This window comes from Camellia sinensis, chromosome 12 (assembly GCF_055761805.1).
Source record: "Camellia sinensis isolate YWXY chromosome 12, ASM5576180v1, whole genome shotgun sequence".
In the NCBI taxonomy this organism is placed as follows: Eukaryota; Viridiplantae; Streptophyta; class Magnoliopsida; order Ericales; family Theaceae; genus Camellia; species Camellia sinensis.
The window spans coordinates 80,770,187-80,788,126 of NC_138972.1; the positions used below are offsets into that span (position 1 = coordinate 80,770,187).

The 17,940-nt window shown below is 33.9% G+C and overlaps 1 protein-coding gene across 1 annotated transcript in view; it reads left to right on the forward strand.

Annotated features, from left to right (window-relative positions):
- LOC114288898 (uncharacterized) overlaps positions 1–17,940 on the forward strand; it is a 162,767-nt gene that overhangs the window by 81,425 nt on the left and 63,402 nt on the right. The gene's annotated exons all lie outside the window — the stretch shown is intronic.

A 17,940-nucleotide genomic window follows, 5' to 3' on the forward strand; every position in this document is an offset into this window, starting at 1 on the left:
AACAACTCCTAAGTATTAGCATGCTAATAAAAAGTATGATAGCATGCATTGCGTCCATGTGCAGATGAGAAATTAAAGATAATAATTTCAAACTTCTCCATTATTATTTATTATTTGTGCTATGAATACTACAGGCTTTGACTCTTCAAGGGATTAAGAAAAAGCAACTGTGTGAAACTTTTTTTTTTTCTTCTTTTTCTTGTAGATGTAAGTTGGTGATAATTTAAATTTCTTGACGATGATTTTGCTCCTCCAATATCCACTTTCACATTAATGCAATAAGTGAATGTATAGTTCTTAGTAAGCAAATCCTTGACCCCATTACACTAACATATTTTTCTTGTATTTTATTAACAATTAATCATATTTGCATTTTTGTCTGTACATAATCCATGAGCATAGCTCTTAGTGATGTGGATGGCTTTTATTTATCTGGAAAATTTAAAAAAATGGAGTAACGGCTACTAATTTATTCTTGATACACTATGTCACCATCCCCACCCGCGGAGCGTGTGGGTGTCCAACCGGTCATTTGTGAAAGTTGTAGAAATCATTTGTCGACTAAATTTTCAACTTTAGTGGAAGCTACGGTGACTTAAAATATATTTATTTTTATTTTTCTTAAATAATGATATTTAGATTATTTAAAATTATATATAAAAAGTGAAATAAAATGGGACAAATAAGTTGGCTATGTTTAATAAGTTATTTTAGTTTTTAATTATTTTAATAAGATATAATATTTGCATTTGGAAAGAGTAGTATTTTTTTATAATTGAATGTGATGTTTGTGAGAGAAAAAGTAAAAGAATTATAGTTTTGATAAGACATTTTATCTTATTGATTATTTCAGTTAATATATATATATATATATATATTTTTTTTTTTTGTAAATTTTAGTCCAAAAACCAAAAAAAATCTTTGAGCTTGAAAACCAATTTTTTTTTTTTTTTAATGTAAATTTGAGCCCAAAAACCAAAAAATCTTCATAGTTGTTGGGATCTCTCAATATTTTTACAGAGAAATTTTAGTTTGCACAGAGAAATTTGAAATTTCTTTGTGACAAATTGAAAATGTCTCTAAATATTATTGAGGGACTTTAACTAATAAGAAAAAAAAAATATTGGATCTTTCTTACTATTAAAATTTGGATAGAGATGTTTTACTAATTTTTTAAAAAAAAAATGCTAATATGTATTAATTGTGTATTGGATAGGCATTACACAAGTATAATATAAGCAAATATGTTGTTGGGTCTTTAAGGTTTAAAATTTTATGATCTTAAATTACTTTAAGGTTTCAAAATTTTTCGAATTTAAATTACTTAAGTTGGGCCAACCCAAGTTGCACCTAGGCTAGTCGTTGGATTAAAATAGATAGGGCTCTAAATTTTATGCTCAAAAAAATTCATGCAACGTTAATAAATATCTTTATCATATATCTCAAAATTCAAAAATAAATATAAGCTTATAATCTAAAAATTTATAAAATATTTATATATATCATTATCATATACATTTAGCCATGTATAGCACAAGTTGAATGTTAGTATAATATAATCAAATATATTGTGGCATGTTTATAATTTTTAGACAATCAATGTTAGTTACAATGAATTTCTCTCAATTTTTCTGAATTTTATAATTTTTAGAATCCATGTATCATTTTACAATTAGATAAAATCTTATTTAGTTAAGTTAAAGGGTAAAACACCAGTAAATCTCAAATTATGATATGTTACACCATTTAGTCCTAATTTTTTTTTTATAGCTTGAAAAGTCTTATGTGAATGTTAATTACGTTGGACCCTGTGTAGTTTGGAAATGGGTTGTATTTGGGAAGGCGTATTTGTGGTTTTTTCATGATGTTGGAGTTACCAAAATATCCAAAACATACTATTGCATTTTTCCGTTTTTCCCTCTATCCCAAATAAAATGAACGATGTAGGATAGAAACTTTTGGATTTTCATACAAATGTTAGGGATTGGATTATCGTCAATCTTAATTGAGGCGTAGAAAGGGGCGATGTTGATTATGTGATATTCATCCCATAAATAACATCGCATATCACCCACCAAAAACCCTAAAAAAGCTTAAAACCCCCTTTTAGCACAGTTGCGAAGGCATTTCAGCGTGGACATTGAGGGTTCTTGAATTGTGATCCACCGTCGGCCGTGACATTGGCATGTTAGCGTCGCTAATCTGCCGATATCGTTGACATTCACATCGGATAGCGAAATCGTGACCCTAGATTGCAACCAAGGCATCACTCAACGTTAGAACCATAGAGTGGTCATGTTAAATTCGAAGAAGTCGAAGCATGACAATGAGAAATGGAGGTATGTTTTGTGGTTTTTATGTTCTGATTTGCAATATTGTTGGGTCAGTGGCTGGTAAAATCGTAAGGGTTCTGATGTAGTTGATGTTGATTGCTGATGTTGATGATGTTGATGATGTCGCTGATGTGGTTGATGTTGATGGTGTTGCTGATGTTGATGATGTTAATGTTAATTACGCTGATGATGTTGGGAATCGAGACTTCAATTCCTTTGCGGTTGAAAATCTAAGAATTCTTGGATGACATAGTAGGGAAAATGGCCTGAATTAGTCTAGGGTTTTCAAGAGTGTGATTGGGTTTGAGGACAATCCATTGCATGTGATGGGGGATTTGGGGGTTATGGTGTAGTGTTAAGAGAGCCAACAAGAGAGAGAGAGAGAGAGAGAGAGAGAGAGAGAGAAGGCCTTAGATGATGTTAAAGAAATGAGAGAGAGAGAGGGCGAGAATATATGCACACCATGACAAAATCAAAATGAAATCACAATATGGATAAAAATGTAAACTCCATATATAATATATCAAAAATATGTATTATATCAAAAATAAAAAAGATTAAATGGTTTACGAAAAAACACTCAGGACTAACTAGAGCAACATTTACCAAAATGAGATTTATGAGTAATTTTTCTAAATTAAAATAATATTTACATTGTTTTAATGATTTCTAATAATATAACAATAGTTATGGAATTATAATCACTACCACAACAGAATCAATAATTATATAAATGACAAAAACTTAATTCAAAAGATTTTCCATTACCTTCAATGCCCATACGTTTTTCCTCGGTCTTCTATTCTTATAATAATAATTCTATGGGAAGTAAATCAATACTGACGATTTTTGTCATGGTAATTCTATAATGTAGTCTTTTATTATTCTTTTTCCTTTACACTTTGTTTCGATCGTGAGAGGAGGTAAGAAAAAAAAAATATTGTAATTTCTCACCTAAGTGAGAAAAGAAAAGAAATGTTATATTTCTCACCATTTGGATAAATAAAAGAGAATTGAATGTGATTTCTCACCTATCTTATTTGAATAGAGTAAATAAGTAAAAGGAAAAGAAAGTGTTTTAATTCATTTTACCAAAATAACCTTTCGTATTAATAAATTGTGTTTTTTCGTAAGGGTAGTTTTGGTATTTTAAACAAGTTTCATTAAACCTAATTCTTTTCTCAGCAAATATCACAACTTTTGATGAGAAACAAAACACAAGTTTGGTAAGAATCCATCTCACCATCTCTCACAATTTTTCAAATTACTTAACCATCCAAACAAGTGAAGGATTTTCAATTCTCAGAAATTTTTTTCTTTTCTCATCGAACTCCTTCATCCAAACAGAGTGTTAAACTCTTCTTTAATCTTTGATAGGTAATTCACTACCCATGTTTCAGTCTTCTACTATTCTTTGATCTTGAGAGGCTATGCAACTTCTTTTTTTTATGATGTTAGATTTAGAACTCTTTTATTATGTTAGATTTATATCATTTTCTTTTATGCTGTCAGATTTTTAAGATTTATAACTTATTAGTACATTATTGGTATATCATTATTTTTTATGATTGATTTTTCTTTACATTTTTCTCACAATTATGTCTTCATTATATTTGTTTTAACTGAATTATTATTTTGAAAATTTTAAGAATGAATCAAATCTGTATTCATGGATGGAATGGAACAAGTTACTGATCTGGCGCAAGTTACAACAATAAAACATTCGCTACATGGTAATATTTTTATTAATATTTTGCTTCAATGGAAAACCAAAATGTTTTTATTAATATTTTTATTTAGACATTCCCATGCAGTTTGTTTTCAAGCAAAACACAAACTTTAAACCTAAACAGTTCTATGCACGGCTAATAACTTTATTATTAAAAATACATTTTATTTTAAAACAAAATTTTCTTAAACCCGTGCTATGCATTAAGTATAAATATTAATAAAAATATTTTGATTGCTATGAATTTAATGTAAATATTAGTAAAAATATTTTGGTTTTCCATTAAAACAAATATTAACAAATTTTTTCTAGAACCTTAACCGTGCATAACACCAATTTATGATCTTCCCAAAAATATATTTTGATAATATGTAAATAATTAAAAATAATTTTATTAAAGTTTTTAGTAATAATTTTATTAATTTTTTATTTAGATTTTGGTAATCAACATTTCATCACACATCAAGATATTTCGGAAACAAATGTAATGCATCTGTAGTCTAACCAAATTGAACAGGATACTAATGTGGCAGAAGTTACAAGTTACAACAATAGCACATTGGCTATGATGCCAACCTAGTTGAGATTGATTTGGTTCGTTAGGATGCTTTTTGCACTCATCCTTACCTTCTTTTTTGTTGATGTATGTAATTATCTTATAATTCATCAATAAAGTTCCTTTTTCTTTGATGATGAACACAAAAAAAAAAAAAAAAAAAAACAATAGCACATTGGCTAAATGGTAATATTTTATTAATATTTTGCTTGGAAAATCAACATTACTTTTCTATAGTTCCATTCCGATTAATTTTCTTTTCAAGCAAAACACAAATATTAAATCTAGCATGGCTAATAATTTTGATTACAATCTGTAATTTATATTATTATTAGAAGAGAATGAAAACAATTATTTTTTGAAATAGATTTAAGATTAATATTATTTTTTAATGGAAATTTTAAAAGAATCCATTATATTATAGAATTATTTTGCAATGCACACAAACAAAAGTTTAAGGGAAAAATTACTTGTAGGGACTAAATAATTTTAGACAAAAATTCTTTTTTCACATGTCACTATGACAAGAGTTTATTTATGGACAAAAATAATTTTCAAGGACCAAATATTTTATTGCAAAAAATGTTATTGTTGTTATACATTTAGTAATGAATTACTATTTTTTTTGTTTGTTTAAATATTATAAGAACTAAATTATTTTATCCCTAAAAATATATTTTTTAATGAGATTTTTAAAATTTTATCACTAAAATATATTTACTTGGTTCTTGATAATTGAGAATAATTTTGTGTTTTTTTAAAAAAAAACTTCGCGCAACTATTTTTTTTATTTTTGGCAATCGATAAATTTGGCACTTAAAACTATTATATGCTCGATGCACATTATAACATTTTCAAGTCATAATGAAATAAATCATAATGAACCATTATTACATTATTATCTAGATTGATCCATATTTAATTTTGAAATAATTTAATACTTTAATTTGTCAACAATTTATTATTAGTCAATATTTCACACTATTTTAAATTTCTTTTGTCCTCATGTTCTACACAATAATTTTTTATTTTATTTTATGACAATATTAAAAAACACTAATAATATAAATGTATTAGTCGTGCATAACATAGACATTACACTTTTATATATATATATATATATATATATAAGCATTGCTCTTCAGGCTAAAAAATTAGACTCGTTTCCTAGATCGAATGATGTGGTGCTCTATTAAAATATCTAAGTAAACTCTCTCCCTCATTTATTTTCTAATCATCAATCACTTGTCACAATTAAAAAGCCACAAATACATAAGTAGCCAATCCTTATCTCTCACTAATCCCAAAAAAAAAAATTGTTATTTCTACCGCAAATTAATAATGCTCATTGAATGGTGATATGGCCATGTGATATGGAGTGATTATTTGGTGGTCGTAAAGCATTACTCCACACTACTTATCACTTGACAAGTGTCAGGTTGTCTCCTACAATTCTAACAAAAAAAAAATATATATTGAGTCTTACAACTTTAACCAATCAATAACAATAATAACAAGGTGAGTCACAATGTGAATTTGCCGCTAGACTACTATAACTTCGTTTGGAAAAAACTTTTTTAACGTGACTTTTTAGTTTATTATTATTATTATTATTATTATTGTGGCTATTTTAGTTTGTTTAAAAAAGTTTCTTTTGGAATAAATTTTTAGTTTTTTCTAATTTTGTAAGAGAAAAACTGAAATAATTATGAATTAAATGTAACATTTTATCTTATTAACTTTTTAATTTATTTTATGTTTTAATGGGCTAAATTAGTCTCAACCATCTCCCCACACCAAGCCTATTTGGTCATCAATCTCAGACTTAGGGGTGTTTGGGAAGTCAAAAATTATATTTTTTTGATAAAAATTTACAAAAAAACAAAATAAATTAAAATAATTAATAAGACATAATATCACATTAAATCTATAATCATTTTACTTTTTTTCTTACACTACAACAAAACTAACTATTAACGGTATTATGTTTACGGCATGCATTAAATGCATGTCGTAGTTAGTCAATTCTACGACATTTTTTTTGTTCAAGCCGTTAACGTTTTGTCAATAACAACATATATACAATGTAAGTCGTTAATTCATCTATTTATAACATACAAAAGTATGCCGTAAAAAATACATGTTTTCATGACTTATAAAAATATGTCGTCAAATATTTACACTTAAGACGCCATACATTTCACGTTGTAAAATATGAAAACTTTACACGACATGCTAATGAATGTCATGAAAACTTCTTTAAAATAATTTTAAAAAAATTCAATCCGATTTTTTTATGACATGTGCCGTAAAAAATGTATATTTTCACGGTGTACAAAAATATGTTATAAAATATTTGCACTCAAGACAATATACATTTCATGTCGTAAAATATTAAATTTATATTTTTTTGAATTTAGTGATTTTTTTAGAAAATTAAAAAATATTTGGGGGATGCACCAATAAATCTCAAATTAATAACTTATACATTGTTTAGTCCTAAAAGTTTTCTTATAGACTGAAAGGTCCCATTACAATGTTTCAAACATCAGATTAATGTTTCGAACATTAAATTTCGAACATCAGATTAATGTTTCGAACATCAGATTAATGTTTCGAACATTAGATTGATGTGCAAATGGGACTAAATGGAGCATAAGAAAACTTTTAGGACTAAATGGTTCAACTTTTCAGAAACTAGGACTTATGGGTAAATTTTCCAAAATATTTTCCTTCTAAGTATATGAAAATTATTTGAATTTAAAAAGTAAAAAAAAAATTATTTAAAAACTTACGCCACACTCCCTCTCATTTTAGATCCATACTTGTTTTTATAGCGATTCCGGTTTTGACCCAACCTTTATTGTATTCCGGACTCGAGTTTTGTGGCTTAGTATTACATCCATGTCTTGTTTTCCTCCTTTACCTCTTTGAATTTGAGTTTTGAAACTTGTTGGGCGTGTTTGGAACAGGTTGGTTGTTAGTTGGTTTTGATTGTTGTTGCCCAGATTTTGGGTACTTTGCTTGAGCGAGGCTTGTGAAATTTGCTTCTTCGCTCGAGCGAGGATTGAGAGTCCTCAAGTTTCTTTTCCAGACGCAAAATTTCTCAGAAGGTTGAGGTCTTCGCTCAAGCAAGGCTTCGTGCGCTCGAGCGAGCTTGTGCGTCTGTAAAACCTCTGAAGCTTTGCATTTTGCACTCGAGCGATGTTTCTTGTGCTCAAGCAAGGTCACTTGTTGTGTCTGGTCGCTCGAGCGACAACTCATTCGCTCAAGCGAGCCTCGCGTATATCAGTTTGCAGCTAGGCCATTTTACATCACTTTTTGATTTCATTTCTTCCCACAACCCTAATCTGGCTCCCCCTCTCTCTAAAAATCCAACTTCTCTCTATAAATCCCTTAGAATTTAAGAGTTTCTACTCCATCTCCTTTGAGAAAAAGGTGGAGCATCTTGTGGGCTTCCTCTTGATCCGAACAAAACTGAATTTGGACATTTTTGAAGTTCTTCATCATCTCCTTTGAGCTTCTCCACTTGAGGTAGGGATATTCTACTCTTTAATATGGGTTTTAACCTAAGTATTTATCATTTTGTATAAATGGTGGAATTTGGGAAGATTTGGGGGAAGTTAGTGTTTGGGTCCAAAACTTAAAAGAAGGGTTTCCATTTTGGGTTCCATGAATACATATTTGGAGTATTGAATAGGAGGTTACATGGGTTAAAATGATGAAATTTGGCCTGGGGTTTGATATTTGGAAAAAGGGGAAAGATTGCCCTAATTGGTGTTAAATAATTATTTTTGTGTAAATAATGAAATTGACATGAGAATTATGAAATTGGAAGGGTACATAAATGAATGGTGTAGTTGGATTTGTTAAATCACTCATCTATGAAAATTTGATAAATTATGTATCTGTTTAGAAATATCTATTTTGGGCTATCGGTGGAGGATAGTTATGATTGTTGTAGAAACTGCATGAGGATTAGGTAAATTGAAACTGAGAGGGTAATTTATGATCTGGAGTTGGGCCGAGGTAACGGCCGAGCAGGTTGAGGGCCCAACGGTGCATGGGGCTGAGCTGATCAGCTATCCGCCTGGAAAGGGGCTGCCAGAACTTGGACCGGGCAGAGTTTGGACTGTGTGCCACCCCGGACCGTACAGAAACTGCTCGGCCAGGAAGTAACCGATCGGACCAGGCTGCTCGGTCCGAGGATGGTCGAAGCCAGACAGACCGAGTGACCGGCGCCCGGAAAGGCGTGGTCAGCCGAGGTAGTTGTATGACCGGCAGGAAGGCCGATCAAAGTAAGTATCCGGGCTAGGCTCGGCCGGGATGCCGCTTAGCCCGGTCCTCCGTGTGTTTATCCGATTAGGCGCTTGAAGTATGAAGCATGATATGACCGAGGTAGGGCAGCTCGGCTGCCGAGCTCCAGCTGTGATGACAGGCAGTTGAGATTAGGTGATGAATGGCATGGTTTATGCTGACAGATGGGATAGCAGAGCCACGTGTCAAGAGATGGCAGGGAGTGGATATGGGGCTCAGTAGGTATATAAGCATGTCTGCGCCCCCCATACGCAACACACGAACATCTCTGTAAGAAATTCTTACACCCAAACACTCTCTCCCTTTTCTCTAGCTATCTTCTGTGTGTGTGTTCTAACTTGATCGTCGGAGGGTTTTTCCGGCCACACACCGCCGGGTAGCTCACCCTTATTGGCTCGCAAGTGATCGGACAGAGACGGAGCTCGGAAGAAAGGAGTACGGGCTCGTCGGAATATTTGCTTCCCGTACAGAAACTAATCATTTGAATTAGCCGAAAGTATGAGCCGGATCCATCACACGTGTTGGATTGGACCGACCTAGAAATAGATAAGGATGCCACGTATGAAGAGAGATCGGTGAGAGTCTTGGATAGACGTGACCAAGTCTTACGAGGCAAGACGATTCCCTTAGTCAAGGTATTGTGGAAACATCACGAGGTTGAGGAAGCAACATGGGAGCATGAATTGGAAGTCCGAGAAAAATATCTGGACTTATTTGTTGATGTTTAAGAGTATGTTGGATTTTAGTTTTTGTTTAAGAACTATAAGGGCATTGTATGTGTTTTGAGATTATGAAAGTATTGTAAATGTTGAGTATGTTTCGGAAATACAAGTTAAATTTGAACATTGCATATGTTATTTAAGTTTTGGAAATGTAAACTTGTTATAAACATTGAATATGTTTTGAAAACATGAGAGATATGTATTGAAATTTGCTAAATCTTCGGAATATGCATATTGGTAAAATATATTAGGTTATGTATATACTGTGAATTGGTTCTCTCGTGAAGAGATGAAATGACCGGTGGGTGGGTCGTAATGGTGAGTGTTAAATTGTAATCATGTTGAAAATTGAATAATCTTGATTCTGAGAACTTGTACAAAAATTTCGGGGACGAAATTCTTTAAGGGGGGAGGTTATAGCGATCCAGGTTTTTACCCCGATCTTTATTGTGTTCCGGACTCGGGTTCCGTGATTGTATATTGTTGTCCATGTCTTGTTTCCCTCCTTAATTCTTTGAAATTGAGTTTTGGGTCATGTTGGGTAAGTTTGGAACAGGTTGGTGGTGAGTTGGTACAAATGGTTGCTGCACAGGTTTTGGCTTCTTCGCTCGAGCAAGGCTTTTTGCGCTCGAGCGAGCCTTGGGTATTTGTTTCTTCGCTCGAGCGAGGGTTCTTGCGCTCGAGCGAGAATCTAGGGTCTTTAGGTTTCTTTTTCAGACGCAGCTTTCGCTCGAGCAAGCCTTCTTGCGCTCGAGCGAGGCTTGTGTATTTATTCTTTCACTCAAGCGAGAACTCTTGCGCTCGAGCGTGCATCTGCGTTGGTAGCAGACCTGAAGCTTTGCATTCTACGCTCGAGCGACGCTTCTTGCGCTCGAGCGAGTCCACTGTTGTGTCTGGTCGCTCGAGCGAGGACTGTATATATCAGTTCGCAGCAGCATGATTTTATATCACTTTTTGATCTCCTTTTCACTCAAAACCCTAGATCGGCTGTCTCTCTCTCTACAAACCCAACTTCTCTCTACATACCTCTTTGAATCTAAGGGCTTTTACTCTACTTCCCTTGTCAAAGAGATAAAGTATCGCGTGGGCTCCCCTTTGATCCAAAAAAGTTCAAGTTTGGAGCATCTTCAAGTTTCTCCTTTTTCCTCTTTGAGCTTCTCCATTTGAGGTAGGGGCATTCTACTCTTTAATATGTGTTTTAACCTAGATATTTGTCATTTTGTATAAATGGTAGAACTTGGGAGTGATTTGGGTAAAGTGAAGATTTGAGCTTTAAACTAAAGAGGGGTTTCTTGTTGGCTTGTAAAATAACCTTGGGGGTTTATGTATGAGGTTCCTTATTGTTGAAATGGAGAGATGTATACCTATGGGTTGATGTCTTGGAATAGGGGAAATATTGCCCTAAGTTGAGTTGAAATAACTATTTATGTAAATATTGAAATTGGTTTGGGAATTATGGAATTGGGGGAATATGTGATTGAATGATGTAGTTAGATTTGATAAATCACACACCTATGAAAAGTTGATAATTTATCTGTTCAAAGATTTAATTATCTATTTAGAAATATCTGTTTTGGGCTATCAGTGGAGGATAGTTATGATTGTTGTAGAAACTACATGAGAATTAGGAGGATTGAAACTAATCAATTGAAATATGTCAATGAATATGACGGTGTAATTAAGCCATTGAATATGTGTTTTGATTAGCTATTGTATACGACAAAGTGTTTAAATACATTGTATATGTATTGTTGTTTGGGAGGAGATAGGGGATGAACTCCATTGATAATTAAGTTGGCCGGAATGTCCAGGGTGAAAGTCCCGAAATCTTATATATATTTGGGTGCCGGTTCCTTCATATGTGATTCCGTAAAATGGCAAGAAATTAGAAGTCTTGAATAATGTTTGTTATTCAAGTGTCGATAAATAAGTTGTAGTCTCGTTTTGAATTGTTTAGATAATAATGAATTATGTCAATGGACTGACTTGGATAAATGAATAGAAATGGAAATGAATTGAAGTATTGGCTATCTATATTGAAAAGTTTTGGGAAGAACATGTGTTGACTAAGAACATTGCACATTTATTGAATGCTGATATTTTAGTTAATTCTCATATATTGTTTAGCATATCTCTACTGGGCTTTGGCCCACCCTACTTGGGACACCATTTTTCAGGTACAGGTGACATGCCGCCTCCAAGGACATAGCTTGGGAGGTTTAAGGGTTGAAGGCTCCATTTTGTTATTTTTGCTTTGTGTTAAGTGTAAATCCAAGCCGAGGGCTTTATATGTAAAGAGTTAGAACTCTTCTTTTGTTGTAATCAAGTGTTAACTTGGAGAGCTGTAAGCCCATAGGGCATTTATTTTGTTGTTCTAGACTAAAGTTACATGCTATAGTTCAAGATGAACGTTTATGAAAGTGTAATACATGTGATATCTTTTGTAATTTAAACTCTGATGAATGAAAATGTAATATTTCTATTATGTCTCTAGATCTGATGAATGGTTGATTTGTACAATATTTTTGGGGTGCGACAACTTGGTATCAGAGCGTACCGGGTTTGAATACTTTGGGTACGTGGGAAGTGGTTAGTACCACAATGGATTTGTCTCGCTTGTTAGAGACTTAAGTATGACGTTATGTGTTTATATAATGCCATGTTTATGTGACTATATGGGTATGAGATTTAGTTTCTAGGATATTGATCGGGTCTATGGGTTTCTGGGAGTCCCGTTGGAAAGGCACTTGATCACTGCCATTTCTGACTAGAACTCTAGCAATGCCACGGGACGGTCATTATCCGAAAATGAAATTCATATGTGCTTACATGATTACATGCTTACGTGGAGTGAATTACAGTTGTCCATCGTATTAGGACGTGAGTGAGATAGCTTCGGTACATTTGCAAATGTACAAATTTCTTTTATTACCTTTATTAGGATGTCAGGACGTGGTCGTGGTGGTAGACGTGGTAGGCCTAGGAGGCATGAGATGCCTATACCGAATGAAATTTCGGCGCAGGATGAGGGAGTTAGTCTGGCCAACGTGGCTGAACCAGTAGATCAATAGGCCATGGACGCCTTAGCCCGTGAAATGGTCGGAGCATTGAGGGAATCTATGGATATTCTCAGGGCTGAGAATCAAGTCCAAGCCCATGTAGCGGAAGTGAGACCTTTTTTTCTGAAGAGGGAGTTCTTTCGGTCGTATCTGGACGAGTTTTTGGGTGACCCTAAAGAGCCACTGAAGGCTGATGAGTGGTTGGAATAGATGACGACAACGTTCGTCCTTTCAGCTGAAGGGAGACGCGGGTCAGTGGTGGAAGTATGCGCGGGGGCGCATTGGAGGGACTTGGGAGGCTTTTGTTGACGCCTTTCAAAAGAAGTTTTTGCCTCCCACTGTTAGGGAGGAGTTGAGGGACCAATTTTGTCAGCTCAAGCAGCTGAATACACTAGTGGTTGAGTTTGAAACCACTTTCACTAGGTTATCGAGGTTTGCACCAAAGTTAGTGGCGACCAAGGAACGTCGTTGTTTGGAGTTCAAGAAGAAATTAAGGACCGGACTCAAGTTTCGAGTGGCCGGGTCCATGATTAGGGAGTATGGGCGCTTGTGGAGGCTGTAGCCCATCTTGAGACTATTATGCATGTAGAGGATGAGGGGCTCCACGAAGAGTTAGGATGGTCAGGGGGACAGTAAGAGACAGAGGGGTTCTAACCCTCAGCAGTCCCAAGGAGTACATTCGAGATCTACTTTTCTAGTGTCGAGTTCGGGTTCTATGAGAGGTGGTCAGGGAGATATCACCTGTTACAAATGTGGTCTGCTGGGCCATAAGTCTTTAGCTTGCCCAGAGAGAAGAGTAGGGCAGAGCAGCTTCATCCTCGGCCCGTTCTCAGGGCCAGAATCAAGGTAGAGGCTAGCCGCTCACTTGTTATCAGTGTGGGCAGGCAGGGCACTTGAAGAGGTTTTGCTCGCAGTTGGATGGCACGCCTGGTGCGTCTGGTTCCAGACAGACACAGAGTCACCAGCCAGTTCAGTCGCTACAGGCCTCAAAGGCCAATCAGGGAGCCTCCTTGGCTCAGTCAGTGCAGCAGTCTTATGCTCCGAGAGGTGAGCAGGTAGAATAGAGACCTTCAGGGCGCGTGTATACTGTTACAGCGCCAGATCTTGTACCAGCTCCGTCTGTTGTGAGAGGTACCTTTTTGTTTTGCAACTTGGTTGCTAATGTGTTAATTGATATGGATGCATCTCATTCCTATATATCTTCTGCATTGAGCCTCAAAACTTTAACCAATCAATAACAATAATAACAAGGTAAGTCACAATGTGAATTTGCCACCAGACTACTATAACTTCGTTTCTTTGTTTGTTTAAAAAAGTTTCGTTTGGAATAAATTTTTAGTTTTTTTCTAATTTTGTGAGAAAAAAACTGAAATAATTATGATTTAAATGTAACATTTTAACTTTTTAATTTATTTTATGTTTTAACGGGCTAAATTAGTCTCAACCATTTCCCCACACCGAGCCTATTTGCTCATCAATCTCTCAGACTTAGGGGTGTTTGGGAAGTCAAAAATTATATTTTTTTGATTAAAATTTACAAAGAGACAAAATAAATTAAAATAATTAATAAGACATAATATCACATTAAATCTATAATCATTTTACTTTTTTTCTTATACTACAACAAAACTAACTATTTACGGCATTATGTTTACGGCATGCATTACGTAGTTAGTCAATTCTACGACATTTTTTTTTGTTCAAGTCGTTAATATTTTGTCAATAACATAATATATACAATGTAAGTCGTTAATTCATATAATTATAACATATAAAAGTATGCCGTAAAAAATATATATTTTCACGACTTATAAAAATATGTTGTAAAATATTTGCACTTAAGACGACATACATTTCATGTTGTACAATAAGGTAACTTTATACGACATGCTAATGAATGTCGTGAAAACTTCTTTAAAAAAAAAAAATTCAATCTGATTTTTTTATGACATGCAAAAGTATTCCATAAAAAATATATTTTTTCACGGTATACAAAAATATGTTATAAAATATTTGCATTTAAGACAATATACATTTCATGTCGTAAAATATTAAATTATATATTTTTTTGAATTTAGTGATTTTTTTAGAAAATTAAAAAATATTTTCCTTCTAAGTATATGAAAATTATTTGAATTTAAAAATTAAAAAAAATTATTTAAAAACTTACGCCACACTCCCTCTCATTTTAGATCCATACCTGTTTTTGTCTCAAACCCTCTCATTCTCTAGAGAAATTATATTTTAATTATAAATAATAAAAACAAAATTCTAGATATTTTTAAATATTTATAAATTTTTAGTAGATGTGAGAAATTTTTGTTTTTATTTCCAATAAACTAGAAATTCTAGTTATAATCTAGATTTTTTTTAATACACAAATAATTTATAAATTTATCCTTAAATCTTTTTGTCGAATGCGTCGAATGTATGTCGTAGTTAGTACATTTTACGTGTAACGCCCTCAAAATATTGTACAAATCAACCATTCATAAGATCTAGAAACATAATAGAAATGTTATATTTTCATTCATCAGAGTTAATATTACAAAAGATATCACATGCATTACACTTTCATAAATGTTCAACTTCAAACTATAGCATGTGACTCTAGCTTAGAACAACAAAATAAATGCCCTAAGGGCTTCCATCTTTCTAAGACTTTCGTCTTCGATGCCGAGCATCTTAAATGTCTTCGTCATCTATTCCAACCACTCATCAGCCTTCAGTGGCTCCTTAGCGTCACCCAAAAACTTATCCGGATTCGACCGGAAAAACCCTCTCTTCGGAAAAGATGGCCCAGCTTCAGCGACATGGACCTAGACTTGGTTCTCAGCTTTGAGAATGTCCATAGATTCCCTCAATGCTCCTGCCATTTCACGGGCTAAAATGCCTATGGCTTGTTGACCTACTGGCTCGACTACGTTGGCCTGACCAACTCCCTCTTCCTGCTCCGGAATTTCATCCGGTATAGGCATCTTGTGCCTCTTAGGCCTACCACGCCTACCGCCACGACCTCGTCCTGACATCCTAATGAAGGTAACAAAGAGATTAACACATTTACAAATGTGCCAAAGCTATCTTACTCGCGTCCTAATACAATGGACAATTGTAATTCACTCCACGTAAACATATAATTACATAAACACATACGAATTTCGTTTCCGGATAATGACCGTCCCGTGGCGTTGCTAGAGTTCCAGTTAGAAACGGTAGTGATCAAGTGCCTTTCCAACATGACTCTTAGAAATCCATAGACCCGATCAACATCCTAGAAACTAAATCTCATACCCATATAGTCACATAAACATGTTATCATATAAGCACATAACATCATACATAAGTCTCTAACAAGCAAAACAAACTCATTGTACTAACCACTTCCCACGTACCCAAAGTTTTCAAACCCGGTACACTCTGATACCAAGTTGTAACGCCCTCAAAATATTTTACAAATCAACCATTCATAAGATCTAGAGACATAATAGAAATATTATATTTTCATTCATCAGAGTTAATATTACAAAAGATATCACATGCATTACACTTTCATAAATGTTCAACTCGAAACTATAGCACGTAACTCTAGTTTAGAACAACAAAATAAATACCCTAAGGGCTTACATCTTTCCAAGACTTCGCTTGGTTCCAACGAAAGAAAAGTCTAGTAGTCCCTATACAAGTAAAACCCTCGGCTTGAATAAACATTCAACTCAAAACGAAATCACAAAAGTGGAGCCCTCAGCCCCTAAGCCTCTAAAGCTATGTCCTTGGCATGTCACCTGTACCTGAAAATGGTTTCCCAAGTAGGGTGAGCCAAAGCCTAGTAGAGATATGCTAAACCATATATGAGAATTAACTAAAATATGAGCATCAAATAAATGTGCAACATTCTTAACCAACACATATTCTTTTCAAGGTCATTCAATATAGATAACCAATATCTCAATTCATTTCCATTCTACCATCTCGGGTACATCAATTAGCCAAATTCATTATTATCAAGCAACCAATATGAGACTACAACTCAATGGTTCACAATTCAATACGTTCATCAAATTCAACACTTCTATTTCTTGCCATTTTACGGAACCACGTCTGAGGGAACCAACACCCATAAATATATAAGATTTCGGGACTTTCACTCTGGACACTTCGGCCAACTTAATTATCAATGGAGTCTATCCCTATCTCCTCCCAAACAATGGAGTACATCCCCTATCTCCTCCCAAACAAAGATACATATACAATGTATTTAAACACGTTGTCATATACAATGACTAATCAAATCACATATTCAATGGTTTAATCTAACCGTCATACTCAATGACATAATCCAATTGATTAGTTTCAATTCACCTAATCCTCATGCAGTTTCTACAACAATTATAGCTATCCTCCACCGATAGCCCAAAACAGACATTTCTAAACAGATAAATAAATCTAACAAACAGATAATTTATCATATTTTCCATAGATGAGTGATTTATCAAATCCAACTACACAACTCACTCGTGCATTCTTCCAATTTCATATTTCTCATAACAATTTCATTATTTATACCAATAATTTATTTAACTCGTACTAGGGCAGATCTCTCTATTTTCAAACATCAACCCCCAAGACTCAATTTCATCATCCATATAAAAATAACTCCATTTTCAAGACCTCACATACACATATGGATCTCTAAATAGAAAACCCCTCTTTCAAAAATTCAAACCCAAACCCTAACTTCACCCAAATCTTCCCAAATCCCACAATTTATACAAAATGACAAATATCTAGGTTAAAATCTATATTAAAGAGTAGAATATCTCTATCTCAAGCTTAGATGAGAGAGAACAGAGAAAGTTCAAAAGTCGGTGGTGACGAAACCACGTTTTGCTCCGATCAAAACGAAGCCCTTGACAAGCTCTACACTTAATCTCAAAGGAGTAAGGTGAAAAGATCACTCTAGGTGAGTAGATCTAGAGATTTAAGTAAAAAAATTTGAGTTTTAAAGGGAGAAGAGAGAAATCACAGTTTAAGAGGAAAATGGGTGGAAAATCATGAAAGAAAAATGGTTAGGGCCTATTTATAGTAGTAAGAAATAGCCCTAAGGTCAAATAAAATAATAGGTCCAAAAACCCTCTTAGATAGGGCCCATTCGGACCTCAACAATCTGAAAAAAAAAACACGTAGGGGTCGACCATTCGGGCATGGGGGTCGACCCTTAGGCAGA